At 41.4% G+C, this 16,931-nt stretch overlaps 2 pseudogenes; both read right to left on the bottom strand.

Annotated features, from left to right (window-relative positions):
- Positions 1–1,500: 1,500 nt before the first annotated feature.
- On the bottom strand, positions 1,501–11,300 carry LOC121941321 (annotated as a pseudogene).
- An 874-nt stretch (positions 11,301–12,174) lies between these two features.
- Positions 12,175–16,931, bottom strand: LOC121939597 (annotated as a pseudogene).

Below are 16,931 nucleotides of genomic sequence, written 5' to 3'. Positions count from 1 at the left end.
CATACTGTATTACGTAAAATGTGGCACATGGGTCGTCCACTTTCTTATCCAACACCTGTGTAATGGCTAGCAGGATGCTGGTTCAGCTGGTGCTCATTTTTTCCATCTCACTTGATGTTTACTTGCATTAACATTCAAAAATCTCAACCTGGCTAGCTAGCAATTAGCTCACAATGAGTCAGCAGGAGGAGAGTTTAAAGACTGGAGAGTTAATTTTCATATCCTGATAATGACCTGCAGCTACATGCCACAACCATCCAATAACAACCACAAAAAACAGGACCAAGACTTTTAAAATAGACACGAGAATAAATGTAGCAAACATTTATCTCACATTTAGTTTATTCAGGGCTTTCATGTTTTGTTTTGTTCTTGTTTTTTCTGGTTAATTAGCAAGGTTATACATGAGATTGTCTAAATACTTCACTAGACTGAAAGCAGTTACACAATAGTGTTTGTGTAAGATCTCTTGTGTAAATTCAGTTACATACATCAAATGAACAGTTAAAATATATCTGAATGTGTCAATAATATTAACACTTCAAAATTAAAACATACTTTACCTTGGTAAAAGAAATGTGTGGATGTTTATTGTCCACACTGAAGATATTTCCCACAAGGGGAAGAGCAAATGGTCCTGGAGGATAATTTGAAGGATGCCTGTTTTTGACGAAGTCTGTAATTAGAATAAAAATAAAAGTAAAGAGAAGTAGCCCCCTGAGGTCAAAAACCAGCAAAAAATTATCAAGCCACATTTTAAAGACAGTTAAACCAACAGCAGGAGGAACGCTCATGCTTTTCAAGACTTCCTACTGCACTACACATAACTAACATTTTAGGCCAGTTGGCTTTAAATCCATTCAGACGGTACAAAGGTCCTTATAACATTGGACTTATATAACTAGATACAGATCCACCTACTTTTCAAACAACATCCATGTCATAGTGCAAATAATTAAACCTAAACTCATTATTAGCAGGTATTATTATACCTGAACATCTATGATGGCAATAACTCATAAGCAGCATCAGCTCAGTAACATGATAAAAACGTGAAAAAAAACAGAGTCCATCCAACAGCATCCGGTCAGCACAGCACCCAATTTACTGAAAAACATGCAGTCTCTTCAGAAAGGTGTTAGCTGGGGTGGCCTCTAGCTCACCTGCTAGAGTGTGCGCCCCATGTGCCAAGGCCTTTGCAGCAGCCTGGGTTTGGGTCCGGCCTGTGATCCTATTCTGTGTGTCACTCCCCCTCTCTCCCCCACATTTCCTGTCATTCTACAGCTGTCCTATCAATAAAGAGAAAAAATCCCCCCCAAAAATAATCTTACACAACACAGTGAACATCATACTTATTAATCTTGCAAGAAGTCAGTGTAATCTAGTTTTTTCCTGGGATCCAGAGCCAGCTTGTGCCTCTGTATCTCTCATCTGATTTGTAGCTGGTGGCACAGGGACAGGCTGAGATTGAAAATTAACTATAGTTCTCTTTAAACTACCAAAAAATATTGTTTGTTGCACCTTATTTAGATGAAAAATGATACAGTCAGATGCTGAATAATTTAACGAGCCTTGGCATTAACCTTGAAGGGAATGGGTACATGTGTACTTCCAGTAACACCTTCTGTACTCAACTCCACTCCTTCAGGAACAGAAAAAGAGAACTTCTGTAGTAAACCGACCAAAAACAGGAACAGCTCCATCTTAGCGAGTCCTTCTCCCAGACACACACGTTTCCCTGATAAGGCCACAAACACAAACACAAATGAAGGTGTGAGAGTAAATTATATATTTTGGTTCAGGTTATACTTAAGGTTGAAATGACTTTGGTTTACCTGCAGAGAAAGCCAGCAGAGCTTCTCTCTTCACAAACTTTCCCTCAGCATCGAGGAAGTGTCCAGGATTGAAGGTGTCTGGAGTCTCCCATACACTCTTGTCAAACAGCACAGAGGTCAACATGGGCATCAAGGACGTACCCTAGAAAATAAGATCCATAGGTTAACACCAAGCAATGGCGCAACCACAACAATTACATGAATGTCTGCTAAATGCACCTTGGGTATGAAATAGCCACCCAGAGTTGTATCCTTGCCAGCCTTTCTGAGTATATTGAGAGGAACAATGTTTCCGATCCTCTGGACCTCGTGGATGACAGCATCAGTGTAGGGAAGGTTAGGTCTGTCTGCCATACTGGGCTGTCGGGTCTGTCCAATGACTCTGTCTATCTCTGCCTGGACTTTGTCTAGAAATATAAGAAAATGTAGAAAATAAGCTTGAGGCAACAAAATAAAAACAATTTGACATGTTCATTTTTTAGATTCTTATCAGCCCCAGCTGTGCTTTGGGTTTGTTGCTTATTAGCAAATATAATCATAATAAGATGCTGAAAAAAGTTGGTAAACATGAGGATGTTGGCATGGCTTGGGACTTTTTATGTCTCCAGGCCAGTGATAGCTGTGGCTGTGGATTTCTTAAAATTTAGCATAAATGTCCTCTGGGACTCAGTGATGAACTGATTAGATTTTGTTGGTCAAAGGTGTCACAGACACCTTGAGGGATTTTTTTCAAACGTGGCACAAATGTCCTCTTGAGCCTAACAATGAACTGATTAGAAATGGGTGTTCACAGGTCAGCATTACTGTGACCTTACATCTATCTCATTGGTGAACAACATGTCTCAAGAAGGCCTTGAGGGAGTTTCCTCAAGTTTGACACAAACACCCACTCAGATTCAGAGGAATTTGGTGTTAGAGGGTCAAAGGTCAAGGTCACTGTAACTTATATGTTTTTGACCAAAACTCAAGAATTCGTATGTTATGTAAATTTCACACAAATGTCTTATCCAATATAATTATAAAGTCATGACATTTTATATCAAAAGGTCAAAGGTCGACCTCACTGTGACATCATAATGCTCTGCAGAAATACATTTCTGGCCATTATTAAATGTCTTAAATCATGAACAGAAAGTGAGACATTAAGTAGGGGTTTGAAGCATCCATGTTTTCATGTCATGACTATGATGTAAACTGTAAGTGTAGCTTGACTGGTTTGCGGATGCATACAACCCCGAGGGGATAATTCTCCTTTAGTCTTATTTTCTTGCTGCTCTGCAGTTAGCTCAGGGTTGGGTCTAGCATGTCACCTACCCTGGATATCAGGGTTCTTGATGAGGTAAACCAAAGCCCACAGCAAAGTGGTGGAGGTTGTCTCCGTTCCAGCCAGGAACAGATCCAGAGAGCACAGAGCCAGATTGTCCTCAGTGAAGCCAAGAGCAGAGTCTTTGTGCTATTCAGAAACGCAGAGAATATAATAGTAGTGAAAGGCTATTATATAGACAGGAGTGGTCGCACAGTGTTGTATGGTGCAGTGCAATTGTTCACTTACATTCTTCATTTCAATAATGAAAGCATCAATGTAATCCCGTGGATCATTATAGTCCAGGTCCCTTTTGTGACTCTTTATTTCCTGACCGATAAAGTCGAGCAAGGTGTCGTAGTGGCTGAACATTTTGTTGTGAGGACCTGGCAAGTGCTTCATCAGTCTAGGGAAAGCCTCATACAGCTGCTCAAAAGAAAACAGTAAATGAGGAAAACTCTTATTCATATCTTCACCTGTCACTTTTTGTGATAAAACAGACAGTGGCTTCTCAGTTAGTCTTTGAGGATCAACTCCCACAATCCAACCAGAATGCCTCTCTGACAATGATTGAGCCAAGTGTATATCTCTAAAGGGACAGTGGTTTGCTCATTCATCACACAGCAAGTGGGTTTAGGGTTTGAACTTTGCTCTGGGAACCTCTGTGTCAAGGTTTTTCCCATGTTTGTCTTTTACGTGGGTCCAACAGTTTTCTCCCACAGTCCAAAGACTTGCAGCTTGAATTAAATGTGCTTCGATGGCTGTTTGTCTCATTTTTCACCTTATAATTGTCTTGGGACCTGTCAACAGTGTACCCCACCTCTTATCCAATGACAGATGGGATAGGCTCTAACCAGTGACCCTTTGAAGCAGTGGTTCCCAACCTTTTTCCTCAAGGGACCACTTTTCTGTCATTGAGTTAAGTGATGACACCTGACTGACATAGCTTATGTATTACATAACATAACATGCAGTAATAGTAAAGAACAACTGATGAACCTACAATTAACCCAAAAATGCAATAACTGCATAAGCTTTGTTTAAAACAGGTGATCTGGATTAATTCTGAGCAGATTATTTCCTTTGAGTGTACTTATTCTCTTTTTAAGAAAAGTTTTCTTTCATCTCCTAAAATCCAGAAGGCCTTGTGATCCCAAGTGGGGGTCTGGATCCCCAGGTTTGGAACTAGAGCTGTATAGGATAAGCAGTTATAGAGCCTGGATATGTGGATATTGCTGACTTACAGAACCCCATACAGAGCCCTCCAGTTGAATAGCTTCAGACAGATACTTCAGCATGGTCTGGAAGTTGTGGTCGCTGTAGTCAAACCGTTTCCCCATCACCAGCTGGCAAATGATGTTGGACACAGCATTGTTGAAGAGACCTGCTGGGTTGAAAGGTTCACCTGGAGAAGAGGAGTCCACTGTTTAGACAAGGCTATACTGCTGAAGAGCTGCTGATCAAGAACTTATTTTGTGAATCACCTTTCTCCCCTCTCTATCTCCTCCTGCAGGTGTCGGATCTCCTCACAGATACTCTGCTCCATGGTGTTTTTGCCCAGGCCAAAGGTACGTAAGGTAGACAAGGCAAAGCGCCGCTGTTTCTTCCATGTTTCACCATTGCTCATGAACAGACCACCTAGACACAAGCATGCAGAGAAAGTACAATTAATGGCCCAGGGGAACAGAATTCCTGCACGGCATAAGTTAAGAGAAAGAGTTGTGCACCTGAGTCTCCTGAATAAAACCTGTCAGTGATTGCACTGTATGGCCGATCCACAAAGTTCTCGGCTTGTGTCACTATGGCTTCCTTCACCATCTTGTACCCAGACACAACCACCATCTTGTTACTACCAAGGCGGAGACTGAACAGATTCCCATAAACATCAGCCAGCTGTGGACAATAGATCAAGGAACAAACACTGATGAACCAGAACACTTAAAATGCAGTTTAAATAAAAAAGAATGCTTTGTTAAGGATCCTTATTAGCTTTCCCACAAAAGCACAGCTTATCTTAGCCAAAATAAAATAATACTGGATGTTTGGGGCAGATGCAGATATTGATATTGGGGAGTAAAAAATTCTGATATTGATATATCGCTGATATTCTCTCTTTCTTCTCTCTCTCTCTCTCTCTCTCTCTCTCTCTCTCTCTCTCTCTATATATATATATATATATATATATATAAATTAAATGATGTGTTATCCCTGTGTTTATTATCAAATACTTGTGCAAAGATATACAATGATGACAATTATTTTACCTTATCATAAATTTATTGTCAAAAATGACATAATCATACTGAACCAATAAACTTCATTGAATATGATGACAAATTATTCTAAGCATCATATTCCGTTAAAATTTACTTTTCATATCATGCATATTGGACAGCATATAAGCCATTACAACTGTATCTGAGATGGGCCAATATTGGTCGATAAAATTGGCTGATAGATATATTGGTTGAGCTCTAGTAATCTTACTGAGGTCCACATTTTTTAAAAAGTGCATAAAAACATGACTGTCAAACACATGATAAGGCATTTAAAAAAATCTGTTTAACATGAACGTTAACACAAATAACATACATAAGACATCAGAGAAAAACATTATTTGTGATAAATGTATGTGCATGCATGAAATGGAAAATTTCAATGACTCTTCCATTTCTCAGTAAAAACAACATATCTCCAAAACGCACAGCATCTTACAACTATGATGTTCAAAGGTGTTTCCTTCTTTGCTTTTCAAACATTGCTTTGGTCAGTAACAATGGTAAAGAATTACATGCTTTCATTGCTCTAAATGCTTCTGCGCATTTGACGAAATTAGTGTTTGCTTTTTGAAATGAAAACCAAACTTAAGTCTCAAAAATGTAACACTTTAAAAGTAAAACATGGCTGTGTTGAACCTTACCTTGGTAAAAGAAATGTGTGGATGTTTATCGTCCACACTGAAGATGTTCCCGAAGAAGGGAAGAGCCATTGGTCCTGGAGGATAATTTGGAGGATTCCTGTTTTTTTGATAAACTCTGCTATTAGGATGAAAATAAAAATAAACAGGAATATCCCCTTGAGGTCAAAGCCCAGCAAAAAATTATAAAGCCACATTGTTAAAGAGAGTGAAACCACCAACAAGAGGACAGTCTGAGACTTTCTTCTTCTTCGTTTAAACATCAGAAGTGAAATGCCTGCTCAGACTCTATTTAACCATTTTGTGGTCAATGCACTCAGTGACTACACACTAGCAAGACGGGAAAAAAAACCTTCAGCAATCATTAATTCATTGTCTACACAAAGCTGTGAGTGACATGCACTACTCATATTACCAGCTACAGACACACCCTTGGGATACAAGATCACTAGCATGCAAGTGATGATGTATGTAATAATAATGATTAAATATATAATGCTTGAACATGGTAATACTATGGTGACCATGCATGAGTAAAAAAAAATGTCAGCTTGGCAATGTAACACTCATTGTGCGTTATGAGATCTGATGTTCGTAATGAAAACAAAGTCCCTCTAACTATACAAAGTCCAGTGGGAGTAAACCCACCTGACTGAGTCATTGTATAGCTGCATATTTATGGGTGGGAAATAGGTTGGACAGATCATTTCACACAATGTAGAAATGTAGGTCATACGCTATAAGGTGTCTTGCAACACAAGTAAGAATTGTAGCATCATGGTCAATAGGCCAAAAAAGCTCCCTTTGAGTTTAAATGGTTTTCAAACATTATTCCAATGCATGCTTTTCAGATTTACCAAACATTAGAAATATTGAGACTTTGAAAACAGTGAGATTGTGTTTTTGAAACTACCTCCATGTGTTAGCCTATTTAACAAAACCCTAACTTATCTTAATTGATGGTAAAGACAGTTTTGGAATACAACGTGAATCTTTTATTGATCTTATAACAGAACCAAACATACTTAATGCACATTTAGAAACAAATGTTGACAACTTTTGTTCATGAGTTAACAGAATCATCGTGGGGTTATAGCGGCTACAACTACAGTTTTCTCTACACGTCCAAAAGCATTTGCTTAGTCTTGTTTGTTGTATGTTGTTCAGAGGAAAAATGACTCAAATATCACAAAATTCAGCGAGCTTTGGCATAAACCTTGAAGGGGTGTGGCACACGTGTCACTCCAGTTACTCCTTCTGTATTTAACTCTACTCCATCAGGAACAGAGAAAGAGAACTTCTGTAGTAAGCCGACCAAAAAGAGGAACAGTTCCATCTTGGCGAGGCCTTCTCCGAGACACGCACGTTTCCTGAAGAAACAACACACACAAAGGTGTGGGGGGGATTAAACATATATTCTGTTTCAGATTATGCCCTTAAGATTGCGAAGAAAGTGGTTTACCTGCAGAGAAAGGCAGGAGAGCTTCTTTCTTTACAAACTTTCCCTCAGCATCGAGGAAGTGTCCAGGGTTAAAGGTCTCTGGAGACTCCCATTCAGTCTTGTCAAACAACACAGAGGTCAGGTTGGGCATCAAGGACGTACCCTAAAAAACAAGATCTATAGGTTAACAACAAGCAATGGCATAACCACAACACTCATATGACTGTCTGCTAAATGCACCTTGGGTATGAAGTAACCACCAGAGTTGTATCCTTGGCAGCCTTTCTGAGTCCATTAAGAGGAACGATGTTTCCGATCCTCTGGACTTCGTGAATAACAGCATCGGTGTACGGCAGGTTGAGTCTGTCTGCCATGCTGGGCTGTCGGGTCTGTCCGATAACTCTGTCTATCTCTGCTTGGACTTTGTCTGCAAGACAATTTTGTGAATTAAGCTTGAGAGCTGAGAAAAATTTGATTGTTAATTTTTTAGCATTCCCATCAGCTTTAATTTGTTAGCTCTCAGTACTGCTGTGCCCCAGTGCAGCCACACAGAGTCATCAGCATTGCTATGGACTTTTGTCTCATTTTCTTGCTCAGTTGTAGCTCAGTTTGGTTCCTAGCATGTCACCTACCCTGAATATCCGGGGTTTTTGATGAGGTAAACCAAAGCCCACAGCAAAGTGGTGGAGGTTGTTTCCGTTCCAGCCAAAAACAGATCCAGAGAGCACAGAGCCAGATTGTCCTCAGTGAAGCCCAGATCAGACTCTTTCTGCTATGAAATACAGAGAAGATACAGTAGTGAGTGGCTGGTTGATAGACCGAAAGGGTAACACAGTTTTGTACAGTACAATTGTTCACTCACCTTCTCCATTTCAATGATGAAAGCATCAATGTAGTCCCGAGGACTGCTGTGGTCCAGGTCCTTCTTATGGTTCTTTACCTCCTGACTAATGAAGTCTAGGATTGTGTTGTAGTGGCTGAACATTTTGTTGTGAGGACCTGGCAAGTGCTTCATCACTCCAGGAAAGACCTCATACAGCTACATAGAAGAAAACAATAAATGAGAAAAACGTATTCATATCACCTTTTATCTTTTGTTGTAAAACTAGACAAAAGACACGGGCCCCTCAGTTTAACTCCCACAAGACAGTCAGAATGCAGAAAGGCCAGCGCCCATAAGAACCTCAAAAACCTCGTCAGTGCCTCTGCAAATGCAAAGAGTGTGTTCAGTAACCACCAGCCTGTCTGGCACTGCTGAGGTTTAGATGCTAACAATGGTGGGATCAGTCAAGAGGCTTTAGCGTGATGCTGCCACTTGTCACTCCTGCTGTTGATGTCCATCTGCAAGGAGTCGTGTTGGGTTCCACCCAACTTCTCCAACTCAAGCCACTCATTGTTTTGAGGTGTCCTGGCAGCCGCAGCTTGAAAGGGAGAGCTTTAGTTGTGGATATAGTGGATTCTCCCGATGCAGGGTCGCACTGAGAAGTTTAACCCTGTGTGCACTGCCCTGGATGGCGTGGCAGTCCACATGCTTCCGTAGTCAATGCAGGAAGCCTCTAACCATGGCTGCTGCATCACAGAGAGATGCCAGAGTTTTGATTAGGGAGTTATATTTACCACAGGCTCTTGCCAAGTGTGACTGAGACCCACACCCCCTAAAAATACTGCAGGGCTCTTTTGTTAGTCACTTAGCGCTTCCAACAGCTAGAGGTGAAGAGATGATGGTCCTGTTGGACAAACACTCATCCACCAAAAGGAGATGAGTTGACGCACAGTAACGGACGAGAGAAAAAGAGACACGACAGTACATAGTTTGGTCTGCTCCCATTTTCCTCTTTGCCTCTTCAGAGACACCTTATCATTGCACCCTCTCATGACAAGGCAAAAGGCAGCAATGTTGTAATGTGTTGGTGTACTTGTTGGTAATGTGATTGATGGTTTTTAATTAAAACAAAAAACATTCCTTAAGGGCATTTTCCTTGTCCTTCTCTCTCCCCGGTTTCACCATCACTCTTTACCCTCTACACCTGGCCTCTCATGGCCAGCTTGCCATGCAGAGGATCTGAGGATGGAGAAGGCCAAGACTGCATATCACATCTTTTTAGCTCTTGCCCCACAGCTGGCAAACACATATCTGTTTTTCCCTTCACAATCTCCATACAGGACATGAGAGAAATTAAAGATGCTGTGTCCAATCACAAGTGCTGTGTTTTCGGAAGTTTTCAGCAGCTCTAAAAGAACTGACACTTGTCCCGGCTCTATATTTAGGGAGGGAGATCACAGATTGGGAGTTACTCTCTGTTTGATTGCCAAGGTTGTCGTGATGTTTTAAGACACCTCATCCAATTCAATAGTTTGAAAAACCTGTCTAACACCCTTGAGGCCCTGATGTTCTTATGTCACTTGCTGAAGAGGGTGTATAATGTCTGACAGCAAGAATCCAGTTCCCTTTATACTTTGGGGTCCGACGTATTCGGGCAGGCACATCTTAATTGCCCTGGCAACATTTTTGCTTTTCTCAAAGTGTGAAGGTGTGCTCATGATGAGCGGAGTATTGCCTAAAGAGTCTAGTGCAGAGCTGTGCCTGTGCTGAAAGAACTGGGGTTACAATATTTTATACTTCGTTTTCTCGCACAATCCAAAAACATACCGCTTAGATTCATTTTGTGTGAATGGTTGTCTGGTGCGACTGTTTGGTTAAGCCCTGTGCTTGGCTGTCACCTAATGCCCATGACAGTTGGGATAGACTCCAGCCTGCGACCCTATAAAGGATGAGCATCTATAGATCCTGGATGTGTGGATATTGCTGACTTACAGAACCCCATACAGAGCCCTCCAGTTGAATAGCTTCAGACAGATACTTCAGCATGGTCTGGAAGTTGTGGTCGCTGTAGTCAAACCGTTTCCCCATCACCAGCTGGCAAATGATGTTGGACACAGCATTGTTGAAGAGACCTGCTGGGTTGAAAGGTTCACCTGGAGGAGAGGAGTCCACTGTTTAGACAAGGCTATACTGCTGAAGAGCTGCTGATCAAGAACTTATTTTGTGAATCACCTTTCTCCCTCTCTATCTCCTCCTGCAGGTGTCGGATCTCCTCGCAGATGCTCTGCTCCATGGTGTTTTTGCCCAGGCCAAAGGTACGTAAGGTAGACAAGGCAAAGCGCCGCTGTCTCTTCCACGTTTCACCATTGCTCGTGAACAGACCACCTAGACACAAACAAGCAGAAGAAACAGGGTTTATGGCTCAACTAATTCCTACACAGCACAAGAAAAAGAGAGAGAGCTGTGCACCTGTGTCTCCTGAGTAAAACCTGTCAGCCACTGCACTGTATGGCCGATCCACAAAGTTCTCGGCTTGTGTCACTATGGCTTCCTTCACCATTTTGTACCCAGACACAAACACCGTCTTGTCACTGCCAAGGCGGACACTGAACACATTCCCATAAACATCAGCCAGCTGTGGACAATAGATCAAGGAACAAACACTGATGAACCAGAACACTTAAAATGTGGTTTAAATATATTAGATTGTCTCCTTAAACTTCACATTTGAAAATGAAAATATGCATTAATTAAAACTTTACCTTGGTAAAATAAATATGTGGATGTTTATTGTCCACACTGAAGAAACTTCCCACAAGGGGAAGAGCCAATGGTCCTGGAGGATAATTTGGAGGATTCCTGTTTTTGATAAAGTCTGCTATAAGGATGAAAATGAAAATGAACAGGAATATCCCTTTGAGGTCAAAACCCAGCAAAAAATTATAAAGCCACATTGTAAAAGACAGTTAAACCAGCGGCCGCAGCAAACTTCCAAGACCTGCTTCTTCTTTGTTAAACACTGGTTATGTAAATCCTGTTCAACCCTGATTTCACCCTTGCCATCAACACACCCAGTGTGTGCACACTAGAATGACAGGACAGACAACTCCAGTAATCATTAATTCATTGTCTGCACAAAGCTGCGAGTGACCTGCACTACTAATATTACCAGCTGCAGACACACCCTTTGGGAACAAGACCTCTACCATGCAAAACCGATGTCTAATAATAATAAATAATGAAAAATCATGCATGAGAAAAAACAATGTCAGCTCAGCAAGCAACTTTCAGCTGTCAGTGAGCAATACTTAATGTGTGTTACGTGATTGGATGTTCATAGTGTGAGCAAAGTCCTTCCACTGATGCAGAGTTCAGTGGGAGTGAACCTACCTGGTTAATCCACTGTGCAGCTGCATGTTCATGGGTGGGAAATGGGTTGGACGGATCTTTCCACATAATGTAAAAATGTAGGTCACATGCTACACAATGTCTTTTGCAACACAGGTGGGAATTTTAGCATCATGGTCAATGGGCTGAAAAAGCCCTATTTGAATTCAGATGGAGGCCTGTTTTACAAATGTTATTAAAATGCATGTTTTTCAAAGATTTCCCAAAGATTCAAGATGTTGAGACTTTGCAAACAGTGAGATTGTGATTTTGAAGCTACCTCCATGTGCTCACTTATTCAACAAAACCTAACTTCCCTGAAATGATGTTAATGAAGACAACCCTAGAATACAACCAAAATCATTTATTGATCTAAGTACGGAAAAAAAACATCCTTAATGCACATTTAGGGGAAAAAATGCAACTTTTGTGAATGAAAAAACAGAAAAAGGGACAGAATGACGGCTGTCATTTCAGTTAAAGGCACATTTAGAGAATTGTACAGTATCTCTTGTAGTTGCTATAATTTCTTCTTTCCTTCTTCTTGTTAAAAATCAGTAAAAAATGACAAAGGCATGGTTTTGTCTTTGTATCTTTGTATGTATCTTGAAGATACATGGCCATGTTTATGCAACAACATGTTTTCCATTCACTCATTGGAAACTCAAAGAGGCTAATCCTAAAAGAATTTATTTCTCTCTAGTCAGCAAACATGCAAAAACAAACAGGGAACATTTATGCATTGTAACATTAAAGAAATCATTCTTAACTAAAGTGGAGTTAATACAAAATATATTATAATCTAATGGATATATGAATATGTAATATAACATGGCCTTCTGTTGCTTAATATTGATGGAAATAAGCACAGGCGTTACTAATATTATTAGAAGGACAAAGGAAAATTTCTTACAAACAGTGCAATTAATACAAGAATGTTTTTACCCAAAAATGTTTTTACATGGAACAAATTGTACTGACAGAGATAATAAAAAGTACATGGGGCAATCATACAACAATGAAAGGTTGAAACTGGGAAAGTCCCTACAGTTTTCTCTACACGTCCAAAAGCATTTTGCTTAGTCTTGTTTGTTGTACATTGTTTGGATGAAAAATGATTCAGTTAGATATCACAAAATTCAGCGAGCTTTGGCGTAAACCTTGAAAGGGTGTGGCACACGTGTCATTCCAGTTACTCCTTCTGTATTTAACTCTACTCCATCAGGAACAGAGAAAGAGAAACGTCTGTAGTAAGCCGACCAAAAAGAGGAACAGTTCCATCTTTGCGAGGCCTTCTCCGATACAAGAACGTTTCCCTGATGAATCCATAAACATATACATACATGAAAAAGTAAAAGTTAAGGACAACAAGTAAACTGTGTTTCAGATTATGCCTGTAAGATTGAGGAGAATATGATTTACCTGCAGAGAAAGTCAGAAGAGCTTCTCTCTTTACAAACTTTCCCTCAGCATCGAGGAAGTGTCCAGGGTTAAAGGTCTCTGGAGACTCCCATTCAGTCTTGTCAAACAACACAGAGGTCAGGTTGGGCATCAAGGACGTACCCTAAAAAACAAGATCCATAGGTTAAAACCAAGCAACTGTATAAAAACAACACTCACATGACCGTCTGCTTAATGCACCTTGGGTATGAAGTAACCATCCAGAGTTGTATCTTTGGCAGCCTTTCTGGGTCCATTAAGAGGAACGATGTTTCCCATCCTCAGGACTTCGTGGACGAAAGCGTCAGTGTACGGCAGGTTGAGTCTGTCTGCCATGCTGGGCTGTCGGGTCTGTCCAGTCACTCTGTCTATCTCTGCCTGGACTTTGTCTAGGAAAGCAAGACAGCTTTGGGAATTAAGCTTGAAGGTTGAGATCAACTTGATTGTTAAATGTTGGCATTCCCATCAGCTTTAAATTTGTTACCTCTCAGTTCTGCTGTGCCCAAGTCCAGCCTCACAGAGCATTACTTTAGATTCATTTTGTCATGTTTTCTTGCTGTTTTGCTTTTAGCTCAGTTTGGTGCCTAGAAAGTCACCTACCCTGAATATCTGGGTTTTTGATGAGGTAAACCAAAGCCCACAGCAAAGTGGTGGTGGTGGTCTCTGTTCCAGCCATGAACAGATCCAGAGAGCACAGAGCCAGATTGTCCTCAGTGAAGCCCAGATCAGACTCTTTGTGCTATGAAATACAGAGAAGATACAGTGGTGAGTGGCTGGTTGATAGACCGAAAGGGTAACACAGTTTTCTACAGTACAATTGTTCACTCACCTTCTCCATTTCAATGATGAAAGCATCAATGTAGTCCCGGGGATTGCTGTGGTTCAGGTCCTTTTTATGGCTCTTTACCTCCTGACTAATGAAGTCTAGGACTGTGTTATAGTGGCTGAACATTTTGTTGTGAGGACCTGGCAAGTGCTTCATCACTCCAGGAAAGGCCTCATACAGCTACATAGAAGAAAACAATAAATGAGAGAAACTTTTACTCACATCACCTTTTATCACCTTTTGGGTTGGTTTAAGTGGAACCTCTCTTAACCGGTTTACTTTCTACTTATCAAACAGAGAATTCAAGGTCAGGATTGACAACTTCAGTTCTTCAGTTGCTCTGAAGTCATGTGGTGTCCCACAGGGCTCAGTACTTGGCCCGATTTTATTCAGTTTGTATTTGTTACTGCTTAGCCATGGTATTCGCCATTTTGGCTCTGCTGCACGGTGCACAGAAAAGTTTAACCTGGCATGCCCCCCTTGATGGTCTGGTGGCAAATTTGCTTGTGCAGTTGCAGCATGGAGCGTCTAACCATGGCTGCTGTGTGTGACACCAGAGTAGTGCAGAGTGAGTCATGTCTGCCACAGGCTCTTGCCATGTGTGGCTTAGACTCACAGCAAGAAGAGGTGAGATGGTGGTCCTGTTGGTCAAACACTCATCAACAGAAAGGAGATGAGACCGAGTGCAGTAATGGACGAGAGAAAGCATACACAGCGGTACACAGTTTGCCCACCCCACTTTCCCTCTTTGCCTCTTTGGAGACACCTCAATCATGGCCCCCTCTCATGATGATGAAGTGAACGGTGGCAATGTTGTAATGTGTTTGTGTCAATGTTAATGTTGGTAATGTGAAAAATAGATATTTTTAATTAAAACAAACTACATTCCTTGAGAGTATTGTCCTTTTTTCCCCTTTCTCTCCTTTTTTGCCATCACTAAATTCAACATGTAGACCGTTTTGTTTTGAGGCTTCATGACTGAGCTACAAACACACAACCAGCCCCAGCTCTAGTACAGGAGAGAGAGGACGAAGGATTAACACTAGTGTTACCAGTTTTAACCAGTGGCCTTTGTAGCACTGTTTATAAACACCATGCTCTGCATGATGGACTAAAATACTGTAGTTCACATCATGCAATATGACAGCTCTGAGTAACATGAAACAAATAAACACGTAGTATTTTCCCTCCCAATATCCTGGAAGAGAAGATGGAGAGAGGATTAAGCAGTGGCAGACTGTCAGTTATAGGGCCGGCTGTGATGCATTCATGCACCTCTCCAGAGCTGGGAACTCTCCATGTCTCCGGTTAGGACCCCCTTTACTGGCTCAGAAATTTCCTTGGCAGCCTCCCATCGTCAGCTTTCTATTTGTTAAAGATCTGATGATAGAGAGGGTCTTTGCCCTGTAGCTGCAAACTCACACCTATTTTTTGCTCACAGTCTCCATTCAGCAGATGGGAGAAATTAAAGGCCAGTAATGAGTGCTGTTCTATGAGTATATGCACTCTCTTTGAACGCAGAGGTCGTCATGATGTTTTAAGACACCTGACCCAATTCAGCTGCTTTGAAAAACATATCTAACCCCCAGGGGCCCCTTTTGCTCCTATGGCCCTCGCTGAAGAAGGTGTTGGATGTTTAATGGCAAGAAATAACTTCTTCTATACTGTGGGGTCTGATGGTATTTGGATAAACACATCTTGATTGGCTGGCTATGTTTTTAAAGAGTCTAGTACTTGGCTCTGCCTGTGCTGAAAGAACTAAGGTTACAATATTGTAACCTTTGTTTTTCTCCCACAATCCAAAAACATGCAGCTTAGATTAATTTGCGTGAATGGTTGTCTGTCTCAACTTTTTGTCTGGTATCCTGTCAAGGGTGTACCCCACCTGATGCCCATGACAGTTGGGATAGACTCCAGCCTGCGACCCTGTCAAGGATAGGCAGTTATAGATTGTGGATGTGTGGATATTACTGACTTACAGAACCCCATACAGAGCCCTGCAGATAAGTAGCTTCAGACATATTCTTGAGCATAGTCTGGAAGCTGTGGTCGCTGTAGTCAAACCGTTTTCCCATCACCAGCTGGCCAATGATGTTGGACACAGCATTGTTGAAGAGACCTGCTGGGTTGAAAGGTTCACCTGGAGGAGAGGAGTCCACTGTTTAGACAAGGCTATACTGCTGAAGAGCTGCTGATCAGGAACTTATTTTGTGAATCACCTTTCTCCCTCTCTATCTCCTCCTGCAGGTGTCGGATCTCCTCACAGATGCTCTGCTCCATGGTGTTTTTGCCCAGGCCAAAGGTACGCAAGGTAGATAAGGCAAAGCGCCGCTGTCTTTTCCATGTTTCACCATTGCTCATGAACAGACCACCTAGACACAAACAAGCAGAAGAAACAGGGTTTATGGCTCAACTAATTCCTGCACAGCACAAGAAAAAGAGAGAGAGCTGTGCACCTGTGTCTCCTGAGTAAAACCTGTCAGCCACTGCACTGTATGGCCGATCCACAAAGTTCTCGGCTTGTGTCACTATGGCTTCCTTCACCATTTTGTACCCAGACACAAACACCGTCTTGTCACTGCCAAGGCGGACACTGAACACATTCCCATAAACATTAGCCAGCTGTGGACAATAGATCAAGGAACAAACACTGATGAACCAGAACACTTTGAAATATATTAACATGTCTCAAGATACTTCACACTTAAAATGAATGCACTTTACCTTTGTAAAATAAATATAAGGATGTTTTCTTTCCACACTGAAGAAACTGCCCACAAAGGGAAGAGCCAATGGTCCTGGAGGATAATTTGGAGGATTTCTGTTTTTGAGAAAGTCTGCTATTAGGATGAAAATAAAAATAAACAGGAATATCCCCTTGAGGTCAAAACCCAGTAAAAAAGTATAAAGCCACATTGCTAAAGGGCGTGAAACCAGCGGTCGCAGCAACTTCCAAGAC

Source organism: Plectropomus leopardus, chromosome 3 (genome assembly GCF_008729295.1).
Source record: "Plectropomus leopardus isolate mb chromosome 3, YSFRI_Pleo_2.0, whole genome shotgun sequence".
Taxonomy (NCBI): domain Eukaryota; kingdom Metazoa; phylum Chordata; class Actinopteri; order Perciformes; family Serranidae; genus Plectropomus; species Plectropomus leopardus.
This window is presented reverse-complemented; position numbering and strand designations above follow the sequence as displayed.